At 37.1% G+C, this 27,428-nt stretch overlaps 1 long non-coding RNA gene across 2 annotated transcripts in view; it reads left to right on the top strand.

Annotated features, from left to right (window-relative positions):
- The window catches only part of LOC106938578 (uncharacterized), a 46,972-nt gene that overhangs the window by 3,692 nt on the left and 15,852 nt on the right, over positions 1-27,428 (top strand). The window contains exon 4 of one of the 2 annotated variants that reach the window (XR_001422655.1): positions 5,761-5,893. This is a non-coding gene — a long non-coding RNA (uncharacterized LOC106938578). Of the gene's footprint in view, positions 1-4,455; positions 4,640-5,760; positions 5,894-27,428 lie in introns of those variants that run through there. The other variant, XR_001422654.1, reaches the window with a different exon arrangement.

The following is a 27,428-nucleotide window of genomic DNA, read 5'->3' as shown; positions in this document are numbered from 1 at the left end:
TTATTAAAGTCAACCGTAAATGGATCGAATCCAGAAAGTGTGAATCACTGTTTCCAGTAGGATTTCAAAGGAAAATCACGGAGAAGCAACAGAAAGCTCGCTCTGCCCTGTGGGGAAACATCTGATGCTTATCTGAAGATACATCCTGAGCCTGCAGCAGTGATGAGACAACATTTTAACACTTTTCACTCTTTATTAAAAGAGCTACTTCTGGTGTGTTTGGCAGCAGTCATGCAGGTGTTGATATGAGGGCAATGTGGGTGAAATATTTTCATGATGGTGACATGAGATAACCCCAAACATTATTCTTGCCACAGGCAGTGTTCGTGGAATTTCCCCTTTAATCTCTGAAACAACACCTCTTACATTGACACGTATGACCTGGTTTTCTCAATTTACCATCAAAACCTTGATTTAAATGGAAAGTGGCAGCTAATAATTAACAATTTAGACATTTCATATTTATTAATAATTAGATATATATTGCAACATCTTCAAAAACAACTGGAATGTTTGTTTTTTTGTGTAGTAGGTGTTCAGATGTTTATTGGTGTGTGTATTTTTACTTTAACTGTGCAGTGGTTCTTTGTAGAAACAGTTTTGAAAAAGTATCTGCTCTCACTGTATTCATAAAACAAATAACTCCAATGATATGCAGGTGAAAACACCCATCAAGGTCAGCAGTAATCTGCGATTAACAGCATCAGACTGCAACTGTTCTCACCAAAACATCAGTTTCTGTCAGAAAATACAGCTGGTGCATCAGTGATTAAAATAAAATCAATATTCAACTAAAAACAAAAAGTAAAGTGGACAATTTATCCAAAATATTGATGGCATTGATGCAAAGTTGGAATCTGTACTTTAGTTACCTCTTGAAATTTTATTTAATTTTTGTATATGAAATAGTTTTTCAACTCTAAAATATGTCTTAAATTATATATTTTAAACATTTTATTTAGAAACACATCTTTGTTTCTGTTTATTGTGATAAAATGTTATGAAAGCCTTTTGTAGATGCCTATAAACTTTATCCAAATGTTCTTAGTTTTAATTCAGTAATTCAGACAAAAAAGTCACCAAAACACCTCAAGGTTAATAAATCAAACTTAAATAATAAAAAGTATCAGAATCACACACCTCTAATAAAAAAACGCTGACGTGAAGTTAAATGTCTTTTTTTCCAATGCCAGGAGTTTTGCAGGTCACTTTTTTTCATTTTCTTCTTCTACATCAAAATTACAGCCAGCTTGCAGGAGTTGCTAAATGTTTCCAGTTAAAACCCGACTTTTTGCTGTGATTTACATAAATAACGAGCCATTTAATTGTGGATAAACTGTGGCAGGATTAAGTTTGGATAAATACATATATTTTTTGGAAGTAAATCAACATGCAAACACTAGCTTTTATGTTTTCCAATAGCTGAATTCCTAAATAAAGCAAATTCCTGAGCTGGTGTTTACTCTGAAATGTTGGAGCTGCTCGGTCTGACCCCTCTGCAGGGCCCCTGGGGTTGGCGTGACCCCGTCCAGAGACGCAGACGTACCTATATACCGACTTTAATTTCACGACCGGTGTTGGTGGCAACGTCACCGTGTCTGAGATGTTGAGGCAACGAATAAGGCAATCAAACCTGCCATTTGCACCTGTAAGAACACACAAAAAATTTCCTCTTCATACATGAAGGGGTTCTCACAGTTTTATGGTTATGAACGCAGTATGAAAAATAAAAAGGAAACTCTGTCGCTATGGAAACCCAGCAGTCTGTCCTCAGCCACGAGCGTTTCCTTTCTGTACGGCTCCTTTTCGCCTCTCCACCCTCTTATCTCAGCAATAGTTGCCAATCGTCCGTATTTCCTGTCGTTTCTGCTCTCACTCCTCCTTCCTGCCACCTCTTCCTGCTGGATCTGTTTATTCAGGCGCCATCCATGTTCAGTGCCGTCGTTTCCTGAATTAAAAGCCCCCATAATGCCTGCGTTTCTTCAATCTGTGTGGAGCAAACGTGGTCATTTAGGGACAGGAATGAACTGCTGAGTACGACGGAAAGCTCAAACTTCATATCTCTGCTGCAACAAAAAACAACAAAAACTGAAATTGTTAAAACATTTCTTAATTTAAATAAATAAAAGCAGAAGTTATTGGGGAAAAACTATAAGTAAGTGGAACCATGTCTAAAACATACTTAAATTAGACATAAAATCATTTGTTTTTGTGTTTATGAATGTGTTTGTTAGCCTTTTAACTGATTTAAAATAGATTTTTCCCCCCACACGCAAGCAGTTTACGTCATTTATCAGGAAATTACGGCAGTCCGTTCTCCTTGTGGCGGCTACGCTATGCTAGTCCGCAAAATGGCTACAGAAGAAGAAAACCCCACAGTCATTGGGTTGTTCAACAATAATTTGAATAAATCTTTTGGAAATTGAAAAATTACCCAATCAATATAATCATAATACAATTCTTCAACCTTTTTGAATTTTACACCTAAAAACCTAACCAAAAACTAAAATTATTATAGCGAATAAAAACTAAACATTTAACTTATAATAACTAATACAAACCGGCAACCCCACAATAAAAACAAATTAAAACACGATGAATTTAGAGATTAGAGAAATAATATCCTTCATTTTCTATGAATGTGTCCCTCTCAGTAGATTCATTGTGTTCATGAATCCAGTGATTAGCATTTTGAACTGAAATTGATTTTTTTTTTCCCACTCAAGCAGCTGTCAACAAATGTTGGCGCTCCTCCTGGTGAAACTTAACGCTACACCACAAAATGGCTGCAGGACAAGTTGGGATAAAACATCAGTCAGTTGGTTGTTCGGCACTAATTGAATAAATGTTTTGAAAATAATACCTTCTGTTGAGCATTCATTACTCAATCATAACACTTTAAACTTTCTGAATTCTACACCTAAAAATCTAAACTGAAATATTTAGTTAATAATGACTAATAAAAACTGGCAAACACACTCAAACTGAATTAGACAAACAAAAGTCACAACAGACTAAAACTGAACTATGGTCATTTCTAACCCTGCCCGCCTGAATCGGCCTGTGGGTTTTTGCAGCGTGTTACCTGGTGGGTCATTCAGGGTCAGGATGATACAATAGTGTGCCAGCAGCTTATGGGGCCCCTGCAGACAAGCAGAAAAATGGGCCCCAGCGGTGCGCCGCATTCAGGCGGTACAGATAATGGATCGGGCCGTGGGGCCATGGGCCGGGGCCTTGGGGCCGGGGCCAGGCTGGCCGACGTAGCGGCTTGTAGCTCACTGCTGGAGGTCTGCAGCGAGGAGGGAGGGGGCACGTAATCCAGAGAGGGGTTTACTACTGATGTAGAAAATGCTTTTTATTTTTATTTTCCTTTAAATATGAACTTAAACACAAGATGGACTCCATTTATTATTACTGAATCTAACTAATTGCTGTGCATTTAATTTAGGGGTATCAGCATCAAGGGAGGTGAATTATTGTATTATTTATTTTGATTGAATGCTTTTATCATTCTATCAAGATGATCAGGGCTATAAATAGAAACCAGTCTAAAGTATGATGTCACTTACAAAAATAGGGAATTAACACAAATTGAGTTTTTTTCCTTCCTTTCCTGTTTTACTGTTAACATTATTAATAACTCATTATTGTTGTACTATCATCATTGTCTAAGCTTTTATCTCTGTTTTTTATTTTTTGTTTTATGTATTGTTATATAACACAGATTAAGTAGAATTTATGTCCAGTTGTTATTTACTGTTGTCTTTATTATTATTATTATGTATCCATAGATTTTTATTATTATAAGAGTTTTTAATAATTTTGTTTATGTAATATAATTTATTTGTTGGCTCTTTAGCACAGTATGTTGAACAGGAACATTATAATATGGTTTCAATTACACATTTTTGTCGGTAAGTATTTCATTAAATTGAGATAAGGAGTGAAATTAAATACGTTTTCACTTCTTCCGACTCTTTTCTAAACAGAAAAGTACAAATTATTTTGTTCTTGGTTATGCATTGACATGTTTTTTTCTGTCCTACTGGTTGCTTGTTTTCCTGTTTTTAAAAACCAGTTTGACATACATTAAAAAATCACAAAAGTTTTTCCATATTTGTTACAACTGTCCTCATGTCATGACACTATAATGTGATGCAAAAATGCTCTGCTTCTTATCTGGCGTTCAAAACATCAACTCATATTCACGTTGACATGAAATAATTTTCTGTTTTACTGTTGCAAAAGCTCAATATTCCTAGTGAATAATAACTGTCCCTCTTTCTGTCTGACGCGCCATAGAGAACATAAATTTGTTCCATTTACGTCTGTTCAGAAGACGATCAAACTGTTTGAAACTGTACAGTTTGTTAATATAGTCAGTTTTAATCAGTTTCTCACTGTGATGCTGTGAATTTTCTACTGATTTCATTGATATTTTTATCCTCATTTCAGAGTCATGAATCAAAGAGCAGACTGTGAGAACGCCGACTGTCAAACTGTCTTCTGGCTTGTGGCAGAAAAAAAGCCCTAATTTGAATAAAACCAATTGAAGATGGAATAAAGCAGCCAAGAAAAAAGAAAAGGAAGCAAACACAACTTTTAATAAACACGTCTGATTGAGTTTCAGATTTTATCACTCTTGGGTATTGTTGCATTCTCAGTGAAATGATGAACATTTTATAGCTTTCACAGCTGTCGTCATACTGCACTGGTTTCCATTCTTCAGTAAGCACTTTCTCCATAATGGGAGTACCGGTCCGTAGCAGAACGGTTGCGTTTAACAGTTCCAGTTTCAATGCACCGATGAAAGCTGGAGCGCTATGATAGCTTATCATTTTATAAAAAAATGAAAGGGAGTAAATATCTGTAAAAAAACTGAATTTTTTTTATTAATTTCTGAAATTTTCTGAGAAAAAAACAAGGAAATTTTTTAAACTTGAAAAAGTCGAACATTTGTTTCCAAAGGCTCAGAAATGTACTTAAAAAAAGACAAAGTGGGTATTTCTGAATTTCAAAAGTTGAGAATTTGCTACAAAGAACTCTGAATTTTTTTAAGTTAATCTCAAAAAACGTTTGAAGAAAAAACATTGACATTTCTGATTTACAAAATTTCTGGAAAAAATTTGACATTTTAAGATTAATCTCAGAAATTTTGTAGAAAAAGAGAAAATTTCTACATTTAAAAAGTCAAAATTTGCTTCCAAAACCACTGAATTTTCTAAATAAAAAAAAAACCCTGGAACTTCAGAGTTTCAAAAGTTAAAAGTTTGCTAGAAGAAAACTTTTGATTTTTGGAAATTTACTTAGTTTAAAAGTTGAAAAAGTTTGACTTTTAAAACTCAGAAATTTCATTATTTTTTTGTAGAAAATTTCTGAGATTCATCTCAAAATTCTTGAGTTTTTTTAGCAGAAATTTTCTCCTCCTTTTTTCTCCAACGGCCCCAATACGCCATCATAGACAATAAACACATGACGCAGATGACGGAGAGAAAACTCCAGGCCTCCCAAAGACTCGACTCACACCCCCACAGTGTGTCTTTAACTCCACAAAACAGAAAAACAAAGCTATGGACAGAACGAGATAAAGACCGATCATCTGATCTCCATCTGTCAGCCCCGTTAGGGAACAAGCAGAGAGAAGTGGCTTTGCATCTCAGCTGCTGCCACCCACCTCCTGTCTCACACTCTCAGGCGTGATGCGTTCCTACAGATCGCATTGATTTGAAGTGTGTGTTTCTGCTGTTCTGTGTTCTGCAGAGACTCTGCAAGACCAATCAGGACCCTTGCCCTCACAGCTAGCAGAGAAAAGCTGGGAAAGGAGAGGAAAGCAGAGAGGAGGAGGTTTATGAGGATTGACCAGCACTTAATAAATGAGAACATCATCCAAACGGTAATTTATTTCACTAATTCACATGGTCTGCCTATCAGAAAGATAAATTATACCAATTAATTGACGACAGATTTAATAGATATTCCATTTGGAGGGTTTTAGTTGCAACAATAAACCCTCCAAAAATGATTTTCTTTGAGAATTTGAGTATGAAATACAATGAAAAAATATTTTGACAAAATAAAATGTTCTTTTGGGGAAGACTGCTGATGGAAAATGTGTCTGTTACATTGAGTTTGTAACATTTCTTTACATTTTCAGTTTGTTCTGTCTTTGAACTGTCTGCTCTGTTAGTTCAAATTAATGAAAGAACTGTTCACCTCCTCGCCTGTGGTGGCGCTGCACCAAGAACCACTGAAGGAAACGACACGAAGTGCAACTTTCTTCTTTGCAAAATGAAAACAAAAATGGAGTAGCGTCATAATTTTAGCGGTTGAAGGATTTCTGTTTTGTTTTTGCCAAAATCTTACGAGTAATTTCTTACGCTGCTTTTTGGCATTTCATATCCTAGTAAATCGGGCTACAGACAAGCAGGAACCAGGACTCCTTTCGGACCTTTTGGACCTGAAATCAGAGGTGGGCAGAGTACCTGAAAATTGTACTCAAGTTAGACTAGAACTACTTCAACGTATTTTTATTCAAGTAAAAGTAAAAAAGTATTTCGTAAACAGTCTACTGAGTAACTGATCAAATTATCGACCATTTAATAGTAAAAGTTATATAATCAGATGGACCAAAATATAAAGTTAAGTGGAAATTTTGGTATTTTAAGAACCAATGTTCTTAGAAGAAAGATGTTCACAATAAAAATATTTTAAGTACGACCCCTGATTGCTGTCACTTTTGTGAATTTGACGTTGGGACAGCAGTGTTACCATGGCAACAGGTCCAGGATTGAAGAAACCAGGACATCTTTCTCACCAGCTTCCCAAGACAGACTGGAGTGAACATGATTGACCGTTAGGACGTGGTGATGTTGGAAGGAACCTACATTTGTAGGCAAAGTTGATACATTTATGTATTATGAAACTTTACTAAAAACTTCATAAATAAGATGGAGATAACTATCACTGCTAATTAATCAACTGGTTTAAATCCTTGCATGTTTTCTTAAAGTGGTGAAGTCAAAGGCAAGTGAAACACACAGACGTCATCCAGCTCTGTTCTCCTCTCTGGCTTCTGCTTGGCTCACTGGTGCGATAATTTCACCGCCTTCGCCTCCTTTATCTCCGTGTCCCAGGCTCATCATGGCCGTCAGGGGTGAAGTGGCATAGAGAGGCAAAGAGGAGATGGGATCAGGCGTGGTGGAGCCTTTGGAATGTTAATCCGTCGTGGCTCGGTGGAATCGTCTGGTCAAGGCCTTGATTAAGGATTCATGGAGTATTAGAATGTTATCATCATGGCTATACATCATCTTACTGCTTTATCAACAACTTGTCTTGGGTTAAGCCAGTAGCTAAATCCCTTTTACGTAGGTATGGCTGCCATTGTGGAGGATGTGTGGGATTTTTTCCAACACCTATCGTGCAGGTTTGTGTAAAATAGAAAGTAATTTCCTAGTATTTTAGTGATTGATGGTTGGTGGGATGTTAGTTAGTTTGGCTGGGATTTTTTCTCTGCTGAGGAATATCCGTCTTGTGTTTTCTAAACTCTTGGTGCATTCACACCAGCCTGTCCAGTTTAATCCAACTCCAGTTTGTTTGCCCATAAGATCTGTGTACCAGTTGGGTAGAAGTGAACTGGTGTGGTTTGAATGCATATGTGAACTCCAAGTGGTCCGGAGACCGCTCCAAAAGCTGGAAGTGGACTACAGCACAGGGCATTATGGGTAAATACAACCAAAAACAAACACGCTAGTCATAACATTAGCGGGAAAAATGGCTTGTTGTCTTTTACTAAACACGGAAAAGAAATCCTACAACCAATCAGTACTCTGGTCTCGCCTATCCAGAGAACATGGTTCCAGGATCTAGAATAATTTAGATTCAGCTTTGCACACCTACATCGTCCTGCCCTGTTCTTTCTTCTAGAGATTTTTTCTTCCAAACAAACCAACCTGTCTTTTTTCAAACTATCTTGCCATGGACTAAACTCTTAACTCAGAGTCGTGGAGTCTGATTAAGTTCTTCGTTTTTTGGCAGTTTCTTTCAACATTCACTTAAAGTTAAAACCATAAGTTTATATACACCAATTAAAAAACATTTATTTTTTTTGTCTGTCTGAACTAAAATGAGACCAAATTTCTCTAGTTTTAGGTTAGCTAGATTTACCAGAATTATTTATATTTACTAAATAGAACTTTTATCAATCACGTTTGTTTGGTGCATGTCTAACTTATTTTACTGCCTATATTTCTGGGGAGATAGTTAAAATCTTTCCACTTGTGAACAATCTCTCTCTTTCTGTAGAGTAATGAATCTCAAAGTTTTGAGAAATAGTCCCCAAATCTTTCCCAGATTGATGGGAGGCAACAATTGTTTTCTCTAATGTCATCTTATATGTCTTTCCACTCTACCATTGTACTAATACGCCTGTATGATCTAGACCAACAAGCTGTCAACTTTTAACTGATTAATCAGATAATCAGTGCATTAATTAGCAGCATCTGGTTTCTTCACTTCCTCCTACGTTGTGGGAGCACCATGTTTTAGTTGGAGTGTATCAGAGTAAACTGTAAAGTATTTGCGACTGGCTGAGTGAGAGAATATGAGAGGGAGCTTTGCTGTCACTGCTAGTCCCTGATGTTGGTTTCTTGCACAAGAGCTGAGGGAGATGGGAGCCAGAAAACTCGTTTTAATTTCTGCATACATCAAAGGATGATTTTCCTCCACAGTTTTGAATGTTTAAGGGAAGTTAGCTGACAAGTCAAACTTTAGCAGGAACTTCTCTGAGATATCTGAACTCTGTAACCTTTTTGCTTGTTATCATGCCTCTTCTCTTTGCTCTGCTTCCTTCGATCCACTGATTGCACATTATCAGCTTTATGCTTATTTATTATGAGCAGCGAAGTTAACCTAAGCAGATTCATTAAGTCTGCAAACACTGCTTCAAAAAGCAGCACATGTAGTTGCATTGATAGATTCTAAAATGTTTGAGATTGATGACAGTGGCTGCATTTCCATTACAAATGTGAACAAAACTTTGTCAATATTCCACTAACGTCAGAAATCAACTTCACAAACCTAGTGAAGTTGAAGTCTGGATAGGTTTTCATGAAGTAAGAAATGCAATTAAAATCACATGTGAATAAGTTTGTTCATGTGATAAATAATTAAAAAACATGCTGCACCATCATCTTCCTGTCGTCCTCTTTGCCGTTTCCTCCAGTAGTAACAACCAGTTGTTGATGAATTGTGTTTCCATTACAGTTTTGCAAAATACACAAATTTTGACACGGCCGAAAAATCTCCTCATTCTAAAATGTTGTTGCGAACCAGCAGAAATAAGGGCTCAGCTGCTTATTTTGCATGAGAATAAACACAAAATTTATATTTTTGAGTGTTAGAAATATGAGTGCAAATAATTTTTAAAATATATTGTTTGATTTGGACAAATGGAGCAAAGCATGTTAGCATCAGAGCGAGAAAAAAAAAATCCCAGTTTTAAGAGTAATTTCCTGTCATTCTCCTGCAAGCTGCTGCCTGAATGAAAGCCTTTTTCCTCAAGACAGAATGTTTTGGATGATGGCTCCATTAAGAAGAAGAATTAATAATGTCCAGATGGTTGAGACATTAATTACTGGCTGGAAATATTACAGTCTTCCCTTCAGAAATGTTATCACTAACATTGGCTGCGAAAACTACATATTTCAGTGCTTGGATGGATGAAGATTTATTTTTTTTCTTTCTACATAAAACGTCATCGAAAAGACATTATAAATAAACACTGGAATTAACAACACCTGCAACTAAGCCTCTTTTGGAGACTAAGATGTGCCTGTAATTATAGATATAATGTGCTTCACTGTTCAGACGATCCAGAATGTGCAATCTTTGGTAAAATTGACAAAAAAAACCTCAATCCAGAACATTTAATGCTGTCTGTCTGAGAGAGTGTGTCCATAAATCTGAGGTGTGGATTTAAGTGAAAGGAAAATAGGAGGAAGGTTTAGGTTACGAGGTTTAGGTGCTGATTGTTTGGTAATAAGAGCTAAGTCTCCCTGACAGAGTGACAGATTCCCACACCCCCACATTAATTCACCCTGACTTTCCTGCTCAGGTGTCACACCTGCAGAGTGTTGCCAAAACCTCCTCTAGGCTCAGATCTTAGAAAGTTTATGGTTATCCATTAACATGAAAAGTCAACAAAATGCATCACCTTAGCATCGACACCGTTCCTGTTTCTGCTGCGTGAGCACTGCCCTAATTTCACGTTACTCTTAAATTACACGCATGGCTTGTTGGGAGGGAAAGCGAGTGGACTTGATTACTTCTCGTCCTTGCCAGAGGCGGGTTGGTGAAACACGGTCCAGAACACAATCCTCATTGTCCTTCGTTGTTACCGTACACCCAAGAAAAGTAGGACTCCTCATCAGCAGAGGTGAAAACACACACTGGGTGTGCTATATTTGGGGTTCAAACATGAATAGAGAACATTTTAGGCTTAAAAATGGTTTTTGACGCAAATAATACCAAATGTGTTTAAAACAGAGGTGGATAAAGCACCCAAAACTTGTACTGAAGTGAGAGTAGTTCTGCTTCAGCATATTTATACTTGTGTAAAAGTAAAAAGTAGCCATAAGAAATTACTCAACTAAAAATAAAAAAAATGCTTCTCAAGTACTGAGTAACTGAACCAAACATCAACCATTTAATATTTAAAAATTACATCAACTGACCAAAACATAAAGTAATGTGGGAATTGAAATGAAATGGTTGACATAAATAAGCCAAAGAAACTTTCACTAAAACTGCAGGTGACTGTGAATAACCTCCTGAATGAAGAACAAACTTTATTAACCAGAAGTTCACCGAGAAATTTTCTCAAAGGTAAAAATGAGCTATCCAGGAAATTACTTGAGTAAATGTACTCCTAAAAGTACATTTATTCATAATGTTGCTCAAGTAAATGTATTTGAGAAGAAGTAAGCTTATTGACAGACTGGGAGGAAGTATAGAAAGAGAGAGGAGGGGTGATTTAGTGTTAAAGGTTTTATTTTTAAGCCAACAACCTGAGCGAACATGCAGAGAATTAGGCCTTGATTTAATTCATCCCCATGCAGCCCTCAGCTGGTCGAGTCTACAGTTAAATACCTTTCTCAGTTTAACTGATGTGAACAGCAGCTGTAAAATCTGTTTGAAAAGAAAGAGAACTAACTTTTCTAACTTAGCTGTTGGATCATAAACTCTGCTTTCTACTACATTAGGATACACTTATATTTATACGTAGAACATGGCACACTGCAGTGTTTTGGACTTGGACCATTTACTTTTTGTGAAGATTTAAACACATTTTCTTTGTTATGCTCTTGAGACTCAAATCTATTTATCAGCAGCATATCTAAAAGTGAATCAATTTCTGAATGAAGATGTCTTTAAAATGGGTGTTGGTACTCCTGCTTCCAAAGACCTCAGAGATTTACAATCCAGCCACTAAACGTCCTATTGATCCAAAATCCCCCATACACAGGATTGATGGGTAAGTCGAACAGACACAATCTTTCTGCTTTGATAGCTTCCCTACAATGGTTGTGCTAGGATACAGGTAAAAACAAATCTCATCATGAATCATAAAGACATCAGTACCGTTGCTCAGTCCTACAGTAGGTTGCGTCTCTGCTTGATATCTGCAGTTAGAGACATATTCTCTACCAACTTCAGAACCTAAAATTCAATTTTCTATCTATCCAAGATCGTTACCTAGCTGGTTACCTGCTGTTATTTTTATCTAGCTAGATGGCTATTTAGTTAGCTATCTAGTTAGAAAGCTAGCTATGTGGATGGTGGTTACCTGTTGTTATTTTTGTCTGGGTAGGTAATAAGAAGTTTAGCTAGGTAAGGAAATATGTGTGCAAACAAGCTATCTAACTAGCTCACTAGCTAGCTTGCTAGCTCATTTTGAACACATATTTTCTTATTTCTTATAGCCATCTAGGTAGCTGGATAGATGGTGGTTACCTGATGTTATTTTTATCTAGCTAGCTATAAGTAAGGAAATATTTGTTCAAAACGAGCTATCTAGCCAGATAGATGATGGTTATCTTCTGATATTTTTAGATGGATATAAACTTATTATCATTCAAAGGAAGCTCATTTCAGATGCTTTTGTTCTCTTGGTCATGGTCCTTATCTTATGACCATAGGCGAAGGCTGGAACAAAGGCCAGTAAATTAAGAGCTGCTTCTTCACCACAACAGACTGGAGGATGTATTTTATTATTGTAGATAAAGCTGAGATTAGAGTGACAGTGGGTTTATTTTTGTCAGAGTACAGAATTCATGATAGGATTCCCTCAGGCAAATTGGACCCAAACAATGGGTCAAACTGGGACTATAAGGAAGATTTCAAAGTCTTGTGAATGTGATTGGTAAGGTTGTGGTTACCTGCTGTTATTTTTAGACTACGCTCAGAGCATTTAGAAAACACCCCACATTAAAATTAAAGTCTCTTCAGATCAGCAGGAACTACACCAAACCCATGACAGTTTTTATTTGTGAGACGGCTGCAGGCCAAACTCTGAACACGCATAAGGACGTGATGAGGTCAGGTCACCGTGGGCAGTGGGTGCGTCCCCCCAGCTGTTTCTCTGTGTGATCTTTCTGCTGAATTGTGTGACCCCAGGGTGACATACCAGCAGAGTCACATGACTGTCTGAACTGTAGCGTAAAGCTGCAGACGATAGCAAGGCAGACAGTGGTAAAGGCAAAGGTCACAGCAGAGTGTATTACAGTCCTCTTGGCAACGTTATGTCAGCCATTCTATTCAAGAAATTCCTCTGGCAGAGGTCAAGTTTGACTTTTTCATTGCAAGAACACAAAATCTACTTTTGTCTGGTTTCCAATGCAAATATTTTATCTATATAGAAGAATTATTGACTTAAACTATTTAGACAAGAAAACAAAACAGACAGAAATATTTGGTAAGATTTTGTGTTTTTGCAGAGTTCATTGTCATTTTGACCGACGCAGTCAAAAATTTTCCATCTCTTTAAAATGATAGTAATGATGTTTAATTGCATTTCATTTAGTTCAGTTCATATTTAATAAGCTGAACAGAGAATCTATATTGTGCAATAACACAACAAGCAAATTAATACATGTAACGTATTGGATGCAGTGACAAAACAACCCCACTGACTCTGGCCTCAGTAATTAGAGATATACAATGAAATTAAACAATCACACTTAAATTATGAACATGTACATGAATTACTCACCCGTTGTTTGTAATTAATGTGGTTTTGATGTCGATTTGGAGGACAAATCTGCGATTTGCTGCTGCATTTTGAACAGGAATTACAAACACCACTTGAGCCAAAGTTTTGAAATCGGGGAACATTTCCCACAGAATGCGCTCCTGCACTGGACACACTCCAAACCATCCTGTCATAACGCTTCGGCTTCAGCTCCCAGATGACGAGATGCGATGTACTCTGTGCATGAAGTTGAAAATGTTTGCATGTCTTCACAAAGTGGACAAGTGTGCAAATTGTAATCTGTTAAAATGATGGCTGCTCATTGGATTTTTTCGTCACCGTTTTAAAAAACGGTCAAAGATGGAACGGAACTAGTGATATGTGGATCAATCTTGAAATGATACCTCCAATTCTAAATCTTTATGGTTTAAAATCAATTCTCAAGTCAAAATATTCATACTTTTGATACTTTGACTATTTGAGGTAACATATACCATATAAATATAGTGGAAAGAAACTGAACCATTGAGAGCTTGTCTAAATTTGTTGGTTGGAGGGGAACTACTTTTCCTCCTGCATGGGGAAGTCCATAATTTGTAAGAGCAGTTTGTTGCTCTTACCCACATTTTAAATTAAAACTTTTGAAATGTAAACATCGACAGACCTGTGCAATGAATATTTCACTGCCATTTTCAACTTTAGTCATCCTGTTTAATTAAACAGCAACACTTCCTTTGGATTTACTGGATACATTATCTGGATTTGCTTTGGTTGTATCAGTATTGGATCGGTGTTACTGATGCCAGCCTGAATTTGACTAAGTATTGGATCAGACAGAAAACCGGTGGTATCGAACATCACTAACCTCTGGTTTCTGGAGTCATTTGTAATCTGTCTGCGTTTTGGGAAGTACTGGAATGAAAGAATGCCAGCTGACTGCTAGCTAGAAATAATGTAACATGAATAGGTCGGTCTGGAACAGAATGAAGAAAGTTGAGTTTCAACAACTTTTGAATGTATGTAAGCAGGAACTCTGCTGGTGTGAGTCCAAAGACTTGACCAGCAATCAGTGTGGGTTTCAACCCAGGCCTGTTTCTGCAGAGGTGTTTTCATGTATGCAGGTCCTTGGCTGATGCTGGACTCATAAATCTTTCATGGCGTTTTTATTGATTGGTCGGCTGAGACTGAATGCATGTCGGCGTGTAAGTACATCATGCACACTCACAAACTCTCTTCACTCTGCAGATTTGCTACTGTAGATGCATGCCAACACTCATCCAGAATTATTAAGCTGCAGTTCCTGAGCTGTCCCTCAGTGATCCGTGTTTATTCTGTGTTGTGAATGAAGGAAGCAGAACCAGATCAATAATGGTCAGCTCCATCAGCCCCGGGTGTGTTTATGGTCAGCATACGTTCATTCCAACATGCTACAATCTGCCCAAACTGTACGTTGCTCCCATTGGATGCTTGAGTTACTTGTCGATCTACATCCAGGTCCCTTTTTTAATGCCACAGTTACTGTTTTGGCATCATACATTGCAAGAACACACATTCTTACCAGTTTGTCCAGTTTCTTTTGAAAATATTGTCATATTCCTAAAATAATGGGCTATAACATCATTGGGAAAGAAAGAGATGCTGATTTTCTTTTTCACGTTAGGCCATTATTTTAAGAAGGTGATGATGACACACATGAAATAAGACAAAACTAACTTATAAGTAACGTTTGAGGAAAATATGTAGGAACTTGTTTTATGGCAATAATTCCTTAATATTGATGAAAAAGTTCAAGTTCTACTAGCAGAACTTACAGAAAGACATTTTCCCATGTTGTAGGTGAACAAATATTTGTCAATATTAAGGATTTATTGACTTAAAACAACCTCCTATATTTTGCAGAAAAGTTACTTGTAAGTTAGTTTTGGGTTATTTTTAATGTAAAAAGATATTTTCACTAGACACTATACAAAAAAATCCCTCGTAAGATTGAGTTTTTGCAATAATATCTACTTTTTAGACAACAAACAACTTCTGATGTCCTATTTACATGTGATCATCATTCTAAGAGCAATTATCACTTCCTTAGAGCTCTATCATCGCACAAACCCAAACTGCTGCCATTTTCTCTTCTAACCAAGCTTTACCTTCATACGATTATCAACTCCATATAAAATAATAGGAATAGTACAAAGAGGGGAAAAAACCTAAATCAACTCTCTCTGGATGAATTACTGTTGGAAAAGTAAGAAAATTAGACAAAATGTGTCATATCTTTACTTTGAAATGGGGAAAAAAGGGCTAATTCAATTTTTTTTTCAAGACCATCGTAGATTATTTTTGTTGGATCACTTGTTTTGCTTTTAAACTTGCTATCACCGGTGAGGTTTGCAACTCTTAAAGATAGAATGATGTAAAATCAGACAGAAAAACGACTCTGTAGTCAGAAAATATCTGTTTATGTTTCCTTGTACATGTAATCACCAAATTATTTCCAATTTGTGTCCTAAAGCTAGGAATGAGTGGAGTAGCTGTGCTGGGAAAGCCTTGTAATTCAACCTGAGACTTGACCACATTTCAAAGGTGAACAGTTGTTCTCTTTTCCCTCTCAACCCATTCTCATGTTAATGAAATGGCACAACTTCAAGCTGCTCATGGAGCCTCACTGCTCTACTTCACTCCTCAGAGAGAAGCTGAGTATCTCCTGAGCACTCGACACCCTACTTAGCCTAAAGTGTGACCAAAAGTTGTGAAATGGAGTCCGCTGGCTTTTTGCTGTGTTGTAAAAAAACATCCACCACTTTTAATGCTCCCATTGCCCTTAAATTCATGGTAAACAGTTAGAATGCTTTGTTAAATAATAACTTCTTTCAAAGAAAATGTTCAAATTGTGATTAAAGGTGGTTGAGTTTAAACAATTACTCTGAGATCAGTCACTTTCAGACAGGAGTTGTTGAGTTTCTTCGATAATAATCCGTGAAAAGATTGATCTTTGCACAGATTTTATAAAAGTTATATACTGCAGCTTTAAACAGTCAAACTAAATATTATCAAATATATCGGTGGTGTCCAAACTTTTTGCAATATAATTTAGTTTTTTTATTTTTCCTTGCTAAATAAACAAACTAAGCACACAATATTTTAATGAAATATGCAAAGCAGTCGGATATCTGCAGCTCTTTATAGATTTAAAATAAAACAGGGTCGTGCAGCTTTGCCAGATTAAAAAAGAACAACAACAAATGGTAAACCATGTGAATCCGTGTATGGTTCGTTTTATTTCCCCAAGTTTATTAAATGGTCGTACCCAAGTCTGCATTTTAGTGAAAAACACTGGATGCTTTGGGTCCTTCTTACTAATAAATTCAATTAAAAGCAGAATTTTAATTGCCTGTGTCCTTTTTAAACATCCTGGAATCAGTGAAAATTTCACCAATATTGATTTTGCCTGAACCGGCAAACCAATTTTAGGCTATTTTTGAACTGTGATCAAGGGCCGCCCAAACTTGTTCCGATGGCCACAAATGGCCCCCGGGTCGCACTTTGGACACCCCTGGTCTATATGCTGATTTATGCTCTTGAAAACACCTTTGATGCCTGTGTTTTGATTTTTTTCACCATTTCAGATGGGAATAAATATGAGGGCTATCTTACATTGCTCCTCACCAGAAATTATACTTTATATTTCATTTTTCTTCAGTTTTATGCTCAAATATGCCATAAAAAAACAGTGTAAGATGTTAGTGATGGTGTGCTCTCCCTGAAATGATCGACATCCGCCATTTATCCTCAGTGATTGTGGTACCAGGAAATCATGTGGGCAATCGTGTGAATTTGAGAGCTGTTCAATTATAGAAGGACTTAAGAACTGCAAAACACTGGAGCCTTTGCTAAAAAGCATAGTCTCTGCCTCTTTTGCTATCTTTCCTAGTCATAAAATATAGATGGAGGTGCTGTGTTTTCTCCAAATGGGTAGATGTAATCTGTTTTTTAATGCATTGCAAGGGTCAAATGAGACACTTTGAGTTTGCCGAGAAATGTAGAGGTTTTGCTCCAACAATTTTATTACATAATCCCTCAGAATACTTTAAAGAAAAAAATCTATCCATTTAGCTCCTACATTCAGCATGGATATACCGCTGCAGCTTTTCTGCTGAGCTGTTGCTGAACTTAAAGAAAATCTGTTTAAAGATGTAGATGTAGCACTGCAAAACAGAGCAAACGACAAGGCGAAGCTGTTTAAATATGAATGAATGTTGTGCGAATGACTCTGCTGTAATGCTTAGACGAGAACAGATCCCAGTTTTATTTAGCATGGACTCCAGGGAACACTGGTGATGTTATGGTACACTCACTGGGTGGAAACTCTAAAATGTTTATGCTGAACCCTCCTTAGGGAGTCTGCATCTTCAACTTTAACATTAAACTTTAACGGTTGTGACTTTCCTTGCAACATGCCTGTAACCAAATAGTTTACGCTAAAGCACATTAACAAAATCAGAGATAATCAGATTAATATGGAAGCGCTGAGAAGGAAAAATGTTTTCATACACTTTATGGGTCAAAAGTAGCGTACGTGGTTGGAGGATTGAAATAAGAGGAACATGTCATGAGGTGTGTTGGTGATGAGGACCCAAATGCAGCAGGCAAGACGTTGAAGTTGTAGATTTAATGAAAAGTAAAAACGTACAAAAATCACAGGGAACACAGGGAGCCAGAGGAGAACAAAAACACATAAACCAGGAAAAAAAAGCCAGCAGAGAAAACAAAGAAGTGACAGGAAATAATGGGATTAAACAAGATTAGACCAGAGGAACCAGCAAAGAGGAACTGAGAATGAGGTTTTCTTTAAATAAGAAAAGCAATTAAAAGCCCATGTGAACAAGTTTGTTCATGCAAAAAGTTATAAAAAAAATACCTAGATGTAATGGTACTTGACACGCTATTGGCTAGCATTTCAACAGCAGCCAGTTTTGGAGCATTCAAGTCTCACTGATTGGCTGAACCCTGAAGAGTGGAGATTAGCTTCTGTTGTAGTGCTAAGACCATAGAGCGTGCTAATCATATAATAATCATGTAAGGTGTATTTGGTGTTTGCACTATTAAAACAGGCAGATATAAGTGTTTCATGTTTATTAGCATTTTATAAGTGGTTATGATCTATTTTGGTGAGCATCTGCTGTCATCTGTTGGGCGAGCAACCTCAGAGTCACAGACTAAAAGAAACTGACAGGTTTGGCTCAAAGAAGGCCAGTCTTGTTCAACCAAAGATTCATCATAAAATCAAAAACACAACAGACAACCATGAGTATTCTCTTTCCAACAAGTCTACAGAAACGACTCCAACACTGACCGCTGCAGTAGATCCCTACTTACCACAGGTTTAGCCATTCCTGGTTACATGAGTTACGTCAACTATTTTCCCCACAGGATTAATAAATTACTATTCAAATGCCTCCCAAATATTCTCCAGATCCACAAAACATGTGGACTGGATGATCCAACAGTGTGAAAAAAAAAATACCAACACGACTTACAAATTAAAGAAATCCAGAAGAGGAAATAGTTTGAATACAGAGTAGTAGATTGAAGACGTGAGACTAAAGTCTAAAGTATCCACATCTGTCAACAACATCAGCGTTCCTCCAATGTGTGGGTCAGGCAGCCGAGCCAAAACATTATGCAGGATCACTGCCCTGAAATGATAAAATCTATCCCGGGATCCATGAGCTCAGAGTGAGTTCATGTTCCTAATTTGCTCCAGAAGCAAAGCAAATGTAACCCTCATCTTTATGCATCAAACTGATTTCCTCCTGACATCGACTTTGTCAGGCCAATCAGCAACATTTGTCAGGTTTGGAGCCTAGCTGAAGCGCTAATGTCCAGAGAAAAACCGGCAAAAAACAAACAAACTGTAGATCAAAATCTCTTTTAAAGATGACAGAGAAATCTGGAAGGAATGAAGAAAAACGAGAGCCAGAACAAGAATTTGGTTCAAGTCTGTGAACCTAAAAAAACTTCCCTCAGTGAACATTACATGGGAAGTAAACAAGTCCAATTCATAGCAGTTAATTTAGCGTTTCCAGAGTTGGGTAGCAACTAGTTACATTTACTAAATATATGAAAAAAACAAACTGCTTTGAGAAGCATTTTTACTATTTTAGTATTTAAGTATTCTACTTTTACTTATCATGGGGTATGGCTACTCTTACTTTTTTGGTGCTAGAGTTCTGGAGTTCTTGCGTTGCTAGGTAACGGGTGGTGCCCTGCTGGGGTTGCTAGGTAACGGGCGGTGCCCTGCTGGGGTTGCTCGGTAACGGGCGGTGCCCTGCTGGGGTTGCTAGGTAACGGTTTCAGTGCCTGCTGATTTGTGATGTTGCATTCCAGAGGTTTTTGACACCAAAAGCATTAATTTATTGCCAAAAACCGACTGGGTGTTTTTTTTTAAGTGCTTGGGTTGTTTTTAAAAGGAGTAGAAACACAAATGGAGTTAAAAAAAATGTGTAAAATGCAAGTTTTGCAAAATACGTCCTCTTCAAGTATTACGCCATTGATGTTTTGATCAGTTACTAGGTATCTGAGTCACCCTTTTACCAAATAAATTTTTACTCTTAAGTAATTTATTGAACATTTTACTTTTACTTGAAGACAAATATGTTGAGGAAGTGCTACTCTTGAATAAAATTTTTGGATACGTTACCCATCTCCGAACATTTCTGAGGGAAGATCTGTATTATAAAATGGTAAAGAAACAGAAAATGATCCTGAACTCTGATTAAAACATTTCCCTTCCCTTCCTCTTTTCCTCTTTCCTTTTCCTCCGAGGCAACATCGGCTTGGCCTTCTTACCACACCATTAAAAATACAACACACACAAAACATTCGAGATTTTCCTGCCAAAAAAGCTGATGTATTATTAATTTTTACAAATCATGCGACCTAAACTCAGGAGCAACAATATTAAATGAGCCTGGTGTGACAGTGATTAAACTTGTCGCCTGATGATAATTGTCCTGACCTACTCTGAGAGGATAATTAAAATATTAGGGACAGTTTAATACTGACAAAATGTCAGAGACATAATGAAAAATGAGGTTAAATAAAGAAACCTAGTTCCACTTCGTCTGCCAGAGATTAATCAGAAAACTGCCAAAAACACTAATTTTTTAAAACTGGTTTCCATTGGAAGTTTTTTCTTTTCTTTTTTTGTTGTGAAGATGCTTGTTTGAAGATATTTTGTGTTCAGCGAATGCTCTGAATATTTCTGGTTCACAGAAGCAGTCTAACAGCTGCTTGCTTTAAAACTGGAACAACATCAGAGGCAAAAGCCTTTTTCAACAAACCGGAGCTACTGATAACTGGAACAATTAAACATTAAACAGACTGGACCAGAGTTACAGTTTTTAGAAGATGAGGAAAATTATCCAGGATAATCGGACATTTTTCTTATCGGCAACCACCAAGATGAAAAAGCTAAATTTAAACCACTTGCAACCTTCCTGCTGAGACTGATTGAGATCAGCTGAGTCAACTGACCATTGGGAATCTGATTTTCCTTTTCCAGATAAGGCATCTGGCTTTCTGTGGTATTTCTACAAAGAGTTTTGGTCCAAAGTCTCTTCTAAGGCCAATTTTCTTGGCCAGCCATTGAGATACTGAACTATGAGAGTTAGCACCTCTAGGATTCTGGTCATAGTTTTCCATTTAAGGTACGATGGATAAACTGATCTGATATTCTTCTGAAGTAATGAGAGTGTTTTTCCAGTCTATCTTATAAATGGTCATGAGATTTGGATCAGTACTGAAATATTGGGATCAGATACAAGCTTCTGAAATGGGTTTTCTTCTTATGGGATGGCCATAAGGTGCTGGAGAGTCTGTGTGGAGCCATTTCTTCTTTACATTGAAAGGAATCAGCTGTGTTGATTCAGGGATCTAATCTGGAAGCTTTCTGGAGGTTTTCCTTTGGAGGGTTTTTGGTCATTTGCTGAACAGACCCAGAACTGTCTCGAGACTGTCTGACCTTTGACCTTCAGGGCTTCTTGGGATCCAACAGAACCAGTGAAGTCTGTTAATCTGTCCAGGTGTTATAATCACCACATCCTTATCTCTGAAAATCAGAGGATGGCAGGTGAATGAACCTTTGTAGATTTAAAGGTTTCCCATGTTAGACAGATAATTATGTACAAATAAATAAATCCTGGTTTTTATCCCTAAAATGACATCAAAAGTCAAATTATGTGTTTTTCAGGCACAGTTCCATTTTATAGCACAATCAAGTAATTATGTTAACTTCAGTTATTGCTATATCTATCAAATATGACTTAAATAATTGGACTTCCTAATTTGACAACTTGAAATTAGATCTCTGTCTCTTTAAGAACTCCTGCTCTTTCTGAAACTCCTTCAGGAAGTCATCACTGCATGACTACTCTATTAACCCTTTAGCAACATGTTTTTAAGGGAAGCAGCTTCTATAATGAACTCAGTAGATGTGCAGATCCAACAGGTGTTTGCTAATTGCTGCTGGCTAGTCTGAAGGAGCTGAGTGGGGGAGGAGCTGCGTCTCGAAGGCTAGGTCCAACCAGGCGTTTTGCACAGCTGATTGGTTGCCATGGAGATTGAAAGATTTTTCAAACATGCATGAAAGAATCAAAGCAACACTACAGGTGAGGGAGTAACATTATAACATGATGGAAAGCTCAAAAAAATTTAATTTACATATCGCTGTCCCTTTAAGAAAAGTAGAAGACATTGCAATTCCAGCAGTAAAGAAGAACATCTAAAGATACAGTTTATTGTCTTTTCTCAGTGACTCTTTAAAGCGAAACCTGCTAGTTTCTCCGTTTACTGAGAAACCGCTCCCGGCCTGTTTGACGTTTGCTTTTAAATTCGCAGGTAGACTTTGGTCTCCCGCCTCCTGAATGATCCTCCAACATGGCGCTCGCTGCCGCTGCTGTTTGTTCTTCCTGTCGTAGCGACTCGGCCTTTCTCAGCTCGGCAGTCGCTGCTGACAGGCCTGCAGCTCTGAGGAGAGCGGCCCTCCACCGTGGAGGCCGTTTGATGTCTGCAGACGGCCTGGCACTGTGCTGGTTCTCTGTGTTGTCAGGTAGTTAGCCAGAGGAGACACAAGCTGTCTGCACAACTGGACACGCCATGGCGGAAACAAGGGTCCATGAGACAGAGAGTCCTGCTTTATTCCCCTAACGCTGCTCTGACACTTTCTAACAACTTCATGTTTTTATCTAATCTTGATCTTTATTCGGGTTTTTTGCTAACTTGCTCTTTGATGCTGCAGTATTGCCAGAAAATCTTGTTTTCATTTCTCTCTCTCTCTTTTGTGGTAAAGCTGTTGTTGCTCATGTTTTCGTCATGCATGAGCCTCAGTGGCAGAAATATGATACTCCACAGAGAACCTGTCATTAAAAACTTTTAAAATTTATATAAAAATGAGCTTGTAAAGAGTGCTAGTGTAAATCTATCGCTAATAAAATCATTTATGAGTTTCCTTTTTACCCAGAAAGTCTCTTTTTAAAAAAAAAACAAAACTGGGTTTTTTACTAGAGGAATATTAATAGAGAAATTCAGGACAAACATGAATATGATTTTCAAATCTCCCTCTAACTGGTTAGAGAGAGAACCTGAAGGTCCTGGTTTTCATGAACTAAATAAACCAGATATGTAATTATATCTTATATAAATTCATTTCTGACCCAAACGTGATGAAAACAACTCGGCTTATAGTGGATTAGTTTGCTATGCGTACAAATCTATTTATATTGTAAACATATGCAGTTAAAGTGAACATCAACAGATGTACATCAATATCCACACTGCAAAAACACAAATCAACTGTTTTTGATCTAGTTTCTTGTTCAAATATTTTCGTAAATAAGACCAAACTAACTTCCAGCTAACTTTTCAGCAAGACCTAGGAGCTTGTTTTAAGCCAATAATTCCTTAATATTTCTGAAAATCTCCTATTTCCACTGGCAGAATATGTCACCCATAAAATCTGAAAAATGTCATGTTTAACATGTAACAATCTGCCAGTTTGTCTATATTCAAGAATTCTTGAACAAGCTCCTATATTTTGCCGAGAAGTTATTTGTAAGTTAGATTTGTCTTATTTGAGGCGTAGTAATCTGTTTCCACCAGAAACCAGGCTGAAAATATTTAATTTGGTGTTTCTGCAAACAGAAAAAAAATCCACATCATGCCAAGCTAATGTCATGTAGATCCAGTGATCAGACCGGCAGAACACTAACCAGAAAGTCTTGGCCGTTTCTTGCTTCTTTATTGTACCGTTTTCTCCAGAGACGTTCTGCTTGCAGGGCTGGTTAATCACAATCTTCCTGTTTCAAAAGTTGACGCAAATGTTCCTGGCGCTGCTCAGTATTAAACTCATGATTGCTCATGATGCTCAGTTTGGATGTAAAACGGCAAATTTGTGTCGTTATGTGTTCTTCCCTCCCCGCCAAGTTGATATTGTCAGTAGGAATCTGAAAAACTCGCCTGGTTAAATAAAGGTTAAACAAATAAACATTACAGACAGAAAAAGGAGTTGTACCTTTCCACCAAAAAACACTGACATTTTCTAAGTTCATAAAGCTTAAAATTTGTGAGAAAAAAATTCAGAAACTTTTGTATTTCAGAAGTTGAAAATGTTAAACTTTAGGAGGTCAGATTTGACTAGAACATTTCTGAGATGAATCTCAAAATTTTGGAGTTATTTTCTTGCAAATTTGTAACTTTTGGAGTTCAGAAATTTCCTTGTTTTTCTAGAAGAGATTTTTACTTCATTTTTTTTTATCTACAATGGCCAAACTATCCCTAAAAACAATAGTTGGTGTAACTATTGGTTTTAGGGAGAGGTGTCTGAACACTGCAAAAACAAAATCTATTTTTTGTCTGTTTTCAAGTGCAAATATCTTAGTTCATTTGAAATAAGGCAAAACCAACTTATAAGTACATTTTTAGCAAACTATGTAAGCTTGTTTAAATGAAATAAGTACTTAATAATGATTTGGAAAAAGTACTGGTTCCGCTGGCAAATTAACTTATAGCAAGACATTTTTCTCATGTTCCAAGTGAAATAATCTGCCAATAAAACTTGAAACTCTTAATTTTTTATCAGTACTAAGAAATTATTGACTAAAATCAAGCTCCTGTATCTTGCGGAGAAGTTTCTTGTAAGTTAGTTTTGTCTTATTTCAAGTGTACAAAGATATTTGCATTTGAAAATAGACAAATACTTGGCAAGATTTTGTGTTTTTGCTGAAGAGATCTTTAAATGTGCATGAATCCACCCACTGAGAACAAACTAATCAGACCGCAGAAATAATTTGTTAAAGTTTTTAATTACAGATTTTCTGGCGTAACTGTTTTACTAAATCTTCATCCCTCCTACGATGCGTTACAGTTAATGGTGCTCCTGTTGATTAAGGTCCATGGCAAACGCTTCAGAATTGTTTTAGAAAAGCGATTTAGGTTTTATTGCAGCCCTGGCCGCGATGATCACGGGAGCTAATGCTGATTGATGTCGGGTCTGAACCCTTTCAGCCAGGTCCTGACCTCATATTTCTGCCTGTTTTCAAGCTCCAGTTGCATGTTTATTACATTGTAGCCCAAATTAAAGTTCAGCCTGTCCTTTACCTGCACAATAAATTCCAACAAAACCGAATGGAAAGCTCAAATTCTGCATTAGGGATTTATATCATTAATATCAGCCAGTGAGTCATCGTTGTGAAAGTTGTGTGAAAGCGGAGGATGTGGTGTTTTTCCTGGCCAGCGGGGTTGTGCTGCGCGCTCTGTGGGCTGCCTGCTGGGCCTCTTTGGTTTGCCTTGAAGGTTTTATGACACGTGGATCGTTAGCAGGTATTTAAGAACAGCCTGCATGCATGGAAATATGCTGTATCCTTCAGACACACACGGATCCTAATTGTTTTGCACATTTATACAACACTGATCAGGATTAAACTGGATCACAGCAGACGCAGATGTGTGTTAATTGGTCAATTCGCTGTTGCATGTCATCAGATTGTAAAAAAAAATCTGCACAGATGAACAATTATACACTTTCATGCTCTCATTAAATATTCATGAGAAAACTGCATGACTATCCCAATTATGTATTTTTTTTCCGGAGTACTGGAAAGCATCACAGCTTAAAGATTTAATGAGGAAATGATTTTGAGCAGAGCCTTAGATGGAAAATATTACAGTTATGATCTCAAAAGTGCATACAGGACAAAAAAACAGAACTGCAGCCCGTCTCAAGACTTTGGTTCACATTGAGTTACTTTTAGCTGAGCCGTTGTAACACATAAACATGCTTTGATCTACTTCATTTCACTGCAGCTCGGACTGTGTTCAGGGTCATGGTCATGCAGCCAAGTCTCAAAGGTTTGCAGCCTGTTAAACGTTTTCTTCCAAAAACTGTTCTGTATTTAGATCTGCTCAACTTTCCATCAACTATGACCAGCTTCCTTCTGTCTGCTGAAGAAATGTAACTTTGGTCAAGTTTCACTTGACTTAAGGTCAAACTAATTTAGAAGCAACTTTTTAGCAAGATACATGAGTTTATTCAGTCAGTAATTCCTTTACATTGATAAAAATATTAGTTACATTGGCAGATTTTTTTTTTTTTTTCATTTATTACATAGGAAAATGTAGCGAAATAAATCTGGCTGTGGAACTAGTAATTTTTTTTATGTATATTAAAGAATAATTAACTTTATATCTAACTGAAAAGTTCCTTTTAAGCTAGTTTTAAATGTACTAAGATATTTCCACTAGACCAAAGTACTTGATAATATTTAATGTTTTCTCAGTGCTCTGTGTTGTTTTGGGGTAGGTAGTGTGTTCCAGTAGTTTTCCTTCATATGTCAGCAAATTCTCTTACCTGAGCTGTGAATCTTGGAAACCCGAGACTTTTTACATCCATTTCCAGAATTATTAAAGGGACGGATTGTGCAAAATTCTTATTTTGCAAATTTTTGTTTTTACATTTGTGTTTCTGCTGCTTCTAAAAATAGTCCAAGAGCTTAAAAAAACCAGGCAGTGTTTTTTTTTGGGCAGTAAGTCCATGTCTTTTGGTGTCTGGAAAATGAGCCATTTAAAAAAAAAAAATCAGAATGTAACTTTACAAATCAGCAAGCACCGCTCGTCACCTAGCAACCCAAGCCACGCCCAGCCTGTTACCTAGCAACCCAAGCCACGCCCAGCATGTTACCTAGCAACCCAAGCCACGCCCAGCCTGTTACCTAGCAACCCAAGCTGAGCTCCAGTTGACTTGCCATCCAGAAACCAATAGCTGCATTCCTGTTGATTGTGGAAAAGGCTCAAAAAATTTATTTTTCTACCAAAACAATTCTATTATTTATGAATTTTCCAGAAATAATATGGATTTATGTTGCAGATAAATATTTGCAAATACTAAACTGTGAATAGGTGGGAAGCTCTCTATATTTTAAACAATGGGAAGAAACCTTCTTGCTGACTTTTTGTTCAGAAGAAATGACTTTTAGTTGCTCATTGTGAGGGATAGCTACAAAGCTAGTGGCCATCCACTGTGGCTACAAGCTTGTCAAAGTGTGTGAATATTTAATAACTTGGATCAAGTTGTAACTGAAGTTATTGACTTTGAATTAAACTAAAAAATGCCTTGAGACGACTTCTGTGAATTGGCCCCACATAAATAAGTTGACATGAGTTGAGTTGAAAGATATTTTGAGGACTTTGGGGAACAAATTTAAGGAGGTTCTGACCACATTTACATCTCTGGAAGAGCCATCTCTCAAACAGAAATGATCAGAAATGTTCTCCAGTCACATTTCATCATGGTGTTTATGATGCGTTAGTACAGTAATGGCTCCCTCGCAGCTGCAGGTCTGTACATGGAGCTGCATGACTGCTGCATGCTTGAGGGAAGCTGGAGAATAGATTGATGTGAGCAGCCTGCTGTGTGCTGCTCATGCTGAGCAGCGCTCCCTGCTGAGTTCAGGGGGAGCTGGCTGCAGAGTTGGATTCAGTCATTTTATTGCTGGTTCTTACTCAGTTTATGAGTTCTAAGATCAATCTCATAAGGAACATATATATATATATATATATATATATATATATATATATATATATATATATATATATATATACACACACATCTGGTGGTGACACATATTTTTTT

The sequence above is a fragment of the Poecilia latipinna genome, unplaced genomic scaffold, assembly GCF_001443285.1.
Source record: "Poecilia latipinna isolate Pla-1442-1.1 unplaced genomic scaffold, P_latipinna-1.0 Scaffold2632, whole genome shotgun sequence".
Taxonomy (NCBI): domain Eukaryota; kingdom Metazoa; phylum Chordata; class Actinopteri; order Cyprinodontiformes; family Poeciliidae; genus Poecilia; species Poecilia latipinna.
This window is presented reverse-complemented; position numbering and strand designations above follow the sequence as displayed.